Raw genomic sequence first — 6581 nt, forward strand, 5'->3', positions numbered from 1 at the left:
ACAACTCCCGGACCTCGATTCTCAAGGGTTTTGCTTACTTTTTCCCTTCCCAAGAAAAAATAAGATATCACCGGTTAAAAAGGTTCAAACGTAATCAATGTTTGACACCTGAAAACCAAGATAAAACAGCTGGCGACTTCACTGGGGATATTCGAGAGTTATGCCTAGTCTTTATTTTTACGCTTGCGTTTGTATTTTTTACTTGCTTCCTTTACTTGCTTTCCTATATGAATAAATGTTTAATTTCTTGCAAACGTGTGGGGTGAGAATATCAAAAGTCCTGCACCCGGGCTGAGTGAACTTAGGATTCAGGGGGGATATAATCGACAATTCATTCCGGGGGTTGCCTCGTGTTTTGAATTATGCGATCAATCCCACATAGCTGAGGCATTTTGGGGGTGATGTTGTCGACGCGTGTTGTCGCGTTTAGGCACTTTACCTCTAATTGTTCTATGACGCCATGAACCGTAGATAACCAAACCCATCCATGGCCATTTTTAGGACGTAGTGCGGAGGCTAAACCGAGTGTTGTCTCGAGTTTTAGTCGTCACGCGATACTACACTCAAGTTAGACTTTCCACGGATAATCATGGAGCGAGTGTTGTCTCGTGACACCATGATATACGTCGGAGAGGTTGCAACTTGGGAACCTTTTTAGAACCCGGTTACTATTTCCTAAAAGCCCTAGTTTCACCGGACACCGTGTCCACCCATGACCCCTCGACTTTGAACTTCAACCCACCATGTTTTCTCCGAACTTGAAACATAATCATGCATTCATGCATACATGCATACATGCATAAACTTTTTTCCATGCATTGTTATCGAGGGGCTTAGACAAGTTGAATTTGTAAACATTGTAGGGATGAAGATGACTAAATCCTACAAGTTCAAGGAAGTGGATTTGGCTAGTTTGAGAGATTTGGCACTCAAGATTGAGGATCCGACTGGTTTCCGACGTCGTTACGGGGCTTTACTTACTATTCTTCAGACTAATGTGGAGGAGAAGCTTGTGCACACTCTAGTGCAATTCTATGATCGGGACTATCGGTGCTTTACTTTTCCGGACTTTCAACTGGTGCCTACTCTAGAGGCTTATTCTTCCTTGATGGATCTGTCTATTGCTAAGGGGGTACCTTTCTCAGGACTTGAGCCTCCTCTTACTCCATTGGTTATTGCTAAGGATCTCTATCTCAGGACCACCGATGTCTCCAAGAATCTTGTCACTAAGGCACGTATCCGAGGGTTCACTTCAGAGTATCTTCTTGGGAAAGCCAACCTCAATACCACTTGTCAGGACACTCTCGAGGCTATTCTTGCACTTCTCATCTATGGGCTTATTCTCTTTCCGAATCTTGATGGCTTCGTGGACATGAATGCTATTATGATCTTCCACTCCAAGAATCCGGTTCCTACTCTGCTAGCTGACACATACCATGCTATTCATGATCGTACTGGCAAGGGTCGTGGATATATTCTTTGTTGTGTGCCTCTCCTCTATAGGTGGTTTACTTCGCACCTTCCGGAGTCTTTCCACGCCAATGCGGAGAATTGGTCTATTTCACAGAGGATTATGGCTCTCACTCCCAATGAAGTGGTTTGGCTCACTCCCGCTTCTAGAGTCAAGGAAATTATCTTTGGTGGTGGAAAGTTTCTTAATGTACCTCTTCTTGGTACCCGGGGTGGAATCAACTATAACCCGGAGCTCGCTTTGCGACAATTTGGTTTCCCGATGAAAGATAAACCCATCAACCTTGCTACAGCTCCTTACTTCTTCCACTACTCCAGTGCTCCCACCGGCATAAAAGAGGATTTCATGGAAGCTTGGACTAAGCTTCGGAAGAAAGAGGTGAAGCATATGGGTGTAAGGTCCGGTATTGCTCATGAGGCCTATACACAGTGGGTGATAAACCAAGCTGAGGAGATTGGTATGCCTTACCCCTCTATGAGATATGTGTCTGCATCTGTTCCTACCATGCCTTTGCCTTTACTCCCACCTACCCAGGAGATGTATCAGGAGCATCTAGCTATGGAGAGTCGGGAGAAGCATCAGTGGAGAGCTAGATACTATGAGGCTGAGAACTTGATCATGACTTTGGATGGAAAGGATGAGCAGAAGACTCATGAGGTCTTGACACTGAAGAAAGAGTTAGCTAAGGCTAAGAGAGAGATTGAAGAGAAAGATAGGATGCTTATGAGGGACTCCAAGAGGGCTAGGGGTGCCCGTGACTTCTATGCACGATACTGCAGCTATGAGTCTGAGTCTGAGGATGATGCTTCCACTTCCTATGCTTGAGGATTTCCATTTCCTATTGTTATTTCCATTTGTTTATGTTGAAATTGTCTTGTAAAACTATATGTTGGTTGTTTCCCGTTCATGTTAATTGTTGTTTAGTAATGTTTACAAGTTTTTAATTTGTCTAAAACCCTTCGATAACATAAAAAGAGTCTTTTTTTTTTTGCATATGCATTAACACATTTCATGCATCATATGCATTCATTGGTCACAAAAAAAACTTCTCTCGTGCTCATCGCCTCCTGGTTTTGTCCGCCGCAGTCTGAAAAGTGGCTCAACCAGATAGAATTCATCAGACAAGATTTCACAAGAGAAGGGTGATGGCTAACTTTGAAGAAGAAAATGCTCAGCTCCGTGCCGAATTGGCCGCTATGAAAGAAGACTTGGCTAAGGCTCATGATGCTATGTCCGCTATGATGACTGCACAAGAACAACCAGCCACTTCTATTCCGGTTACTGCTGAGGTGATTCCCTCTATCCCACTGTCTACTGTGGCTACTGATGCTCGTTTTGTTATGCCCAACGGCCGTCCTTATGGCCTCTCAGCTTACTACTCTCCTAATACTGCTGCTGGTGTCTCTGGTTTTGCTGGTCAAGGACAGATTCCTGTATCCACTGCTATGCCTCAAGTAACCACTGTTGTTACCGACCCTAGTGTACACACTGTGCAACAGGTGATTGATGTTGACACTCCGCGTGGACAAGATCCCGCAATGGAGGCTATGAAGAGACAGTTAAGGGAGTTGGCTGGAGAACTCCGTGAGGTCAAGGCTAGCCGGGGAAACAATGGTGCTCCTGCTAAAGCTCGTGATCTATGCTTGGTATCCCGATTTGAGGTTCCTAAGAAATTCAAAGAGCCAGAATTTGACAAATACAATGGGACTTCTTGTCCACACAACCATGTCATCCGGTATGTCCGAAAGATGGCTAACTATGCAGATAATGATGCACTAATGATCCATTGCTTCCAGAGTAGCTTGACAGATGATGCAGCAGATTGGTACACTAGCTTGAGCAAAGACAACATCCATACTTTTGAGGAACTCGCTGCTGCTTTTGAAGGTCAATATGAGTTCAATACCCGTCTGAAGCCAAATAGGGACTCTCTTAAAGCCCTATCTCAGAAATCAGATGAAACCTTCCGAGAATATGCTCAAAGATGGAGAGGGGCAGCTGCCCGTGTTTCTCCTCGACTTGATGAGGAAGAGTTAACACAAACATTCCTGAAGACTCTGAAGAAGGAATATAAGGAGAGAATGATAGTCTCTGCCCCAAACAACTTCTCTGATATGGTTACAATGGGAACTCGTCTAGAGGAGGCTGTCCGAGATGGTATTATTGTCCTTGAGAAAGGTGAATCTTCAACCAGTGCGCCAAAGAAGTACGGTAACGGCCATCACAAGAGGAAAGAATCTGACGTAGGGATGGTGTCTGGTAATCCATCTGCAGCCGCTACACAATTACCACTGCCCTATCACTACATGCAGTACTCTCAACATCCTTTCTTTCCACCATTTTACCAGCAATATCCTCTGCCACCGGGTCAACCACCAGTGCCCGTCAATGCTATTGCGCAGCAAGTACAACAACAGCCTCCTGCTCAACAGCAACGGCAGCAACAACAGGGTCCCCGACCCAAACCTTCTTTTCCACCAATACCAATGCGATATGGCGAGCTGCTCCCAACTCTACTGGCTAAGGGACACTGCGTCACTAGACCAGGCAAGCCTCCGCCTAATCCATTACCTCCCAGGTTCCGTCAGGACCTAACATGTGAATTCCATCAGGGTGCTCAAGGTCACGATGTTGAAGGTTGCTTTGCTTTGAAATATATTGTGAAAGACCTGATAGAAAAAGGACGGTTGACTTTTGAGAACAGTGTTCCTCATGTCCTTGACAATCCGCTTCCAAACCATGCTGCTGTTAACATGATTGAGGCCGTTGAAAGGGTTCCCGTTCCTCAAGAGGATCCCATGTTGGATGTCCACAATATCGTTACTCCCTTGGTGCCATTACATGTCAAACTTTGCCAGGCTTCTCTGTTCAAACATGATCATACTTCTTGTTCAGAATGTCTTCGGAACCCTATGGGCTGTTGTGTTGTGCAAGATGATATCCAGGGTCTGATGGATGACAAATACTTGATCGTCAGTGATGTATGTGTGATTGTGCCAGTGTTCCATGATTCCCCTGTTGAAAGTGTATCTCGGGCAAAGAATGTTGAGCCTTTGGTGATCAGGTTACCTGGTCCGGTATCTTATACCTCTACCAAAGCAATTCCCTACAAGTATAATGCAACCATGATTGAGAACGGGGTGGAGGTGCCGCTGGTATCCCCAGCTACAGTTGACAGTGTTGCCGGTGAAATTACAACTCTGAGAAGCGGAAAAGTCCGTCCACCCTTGTTTCAAAAGAAGGTGGTGACACCTATTGCCACGATAACTCCACCAGTTGCTCCTCCTGTTGATAAGAACCCCGGCCCAGCAGGCCAATCTATAGAAGAGTCCAATCTGGACGAAATCCTGAGGCTTATCAAGAAAAGTGACTATAAGATTGTTGACCAGCTGCTACAAACTCCATCAAAGATATCCATCCTGTCTCTGCTCATGAGCTCAGAAGCCCACAGGAAGGTGTTAATGAAGATACTGGAGCAGGCTTATGTTGACCACGAAGTCTCTGTGGATCAATTTGATGGGATAGTGAGTAATATTACTGCCTGCAACAACTTGGGGTTTGGTGACGATGAGCTCCCCGAAGCAGGGAAGCACCACAACTTGGCTCTACATATCTCGGTGCACTGTGGGTCTGATATGATATCTAACGTTTTGGTGGACACTGGATCATCGTTGAATGTAATGCCTGAGTCCACACTAAGGCAATTGAGCCATCATGGAATTTCTCTGAGGGGTAGCAGCTATCTGGTTAAAGCTTTTGATGGATCCCGCAAGGATGTTCTCGGGGAAGTGGACTTGCCAATTACCATTGGTCCCGAGACATTTCAGATTACTTTCCAGGTCATGGATATCAATGCCTCTTACAGCTGTCTCCTCGGAAGACCATGGATCCATGACGCTGGAGCAGTCACGTCCACTTTGCATCAGAAGCTCAAGTTCATGAGGAATGGTAAGATTGTCACTGTGCATGGTGAGGAAGCATATCTAGTTAGCCAAGTATCATCGTTCTCTTGTGTTGAAGCAGGGTCCGCTGAAGGGACATCATTTCAAGGATTGACTGTTGAGGGTGCAGAACCCCGGAGGGCTGGTGCTAGCATGGCTTCATTGAAGGATGCCCAGAAGGCTGTTCAAGCAGGGCAAGCTGCTGGCTGGGGCGAAGTAATTCAGATTCTGGAAAACAAGCGTAAAGAGGGCCTTGGATTCTCTCCAACATCTGCTGTTTCAAAGGGAACTTTCTACAGTGCTGGGTTCATCAACACTATTACTGAAGATGCTGCTGAAGGAAGTCACGTGCCTACATTTGTTATACCAGGAGGCACTGTGAGAAATTGGGAAGCCATTGATGTTCCTTTAGTCATGCATGCTTCCATGTAATGTGTCTTGTTGCTCATGTTTTTCTTTGTTTTCAAAATAACAATCCTTTCGCTCTGCCCAAGGTGAAAGTGATATCATTGTAAGGGCATGTTTGTTTCGGCATTGCCGTTATCAATGAAAGTTGTCGTTTTTCTCACGACTCCTTGTTTTTTACTGTTTAGTGCCTTTTTCTTGGAAATAATGGTAATGCCAGAAAAAACCAAAACATCTGTATTTTCTTATTAATTTCAAAAATCTGCATGAAAAACTTTTTCTAAAAATCATCCCAATCATATTATGCAGATTGAACCATAATAAACCCGTTGAACACAGTGACCCTATGGTTCCTCCAAATTTTGAATTCCCTGTATATGAAGCTGAAGATGAGGATGATGATGATGAAGAGATACCGTATGAGATCACTCGACTGCTTGAGCAAGAAAGAAGAGCCATTCAGCCTCATCAGGAAGAGATTGAGCTTATCAACCTGGGTACTGAAGAGAACAAACGAGAGATCAAGATCGGTGCTGCACTTGAGCCAGAAGTGAAAAAGAAGATCACTCAGCTTCTTCATGATTATCCAGATATCTTTGCATGGTCCTACGAAGATATGTCGGGTCTAGATCCCAATATTGTGGAGCATCGGATACCGACAAGGCCTGAATGTCCTCCTGTCAAACAGAAATTGAGAAGGTCTCGTCCAGACATGGCTCTTAAGATCAAAGCTGAGGTGCAAAAGCAAATTGATGCGGGTTTCC

The sequence above is a fragment of the Medicago sativa genome, chromosome 7 (genome assembly GCF_051527215.1).
Source record: "Medicago sativa cultivar Bolivia chromosome 7, Bolivia_mono, whole genome shotgun sequence".
Taxonomy (NCBI): Eukaryota; Viridiplantae; Streptophyta; class Magnoliopsida; order Fabales; family Fabaceae; genus Medicago; species Medicago sativa.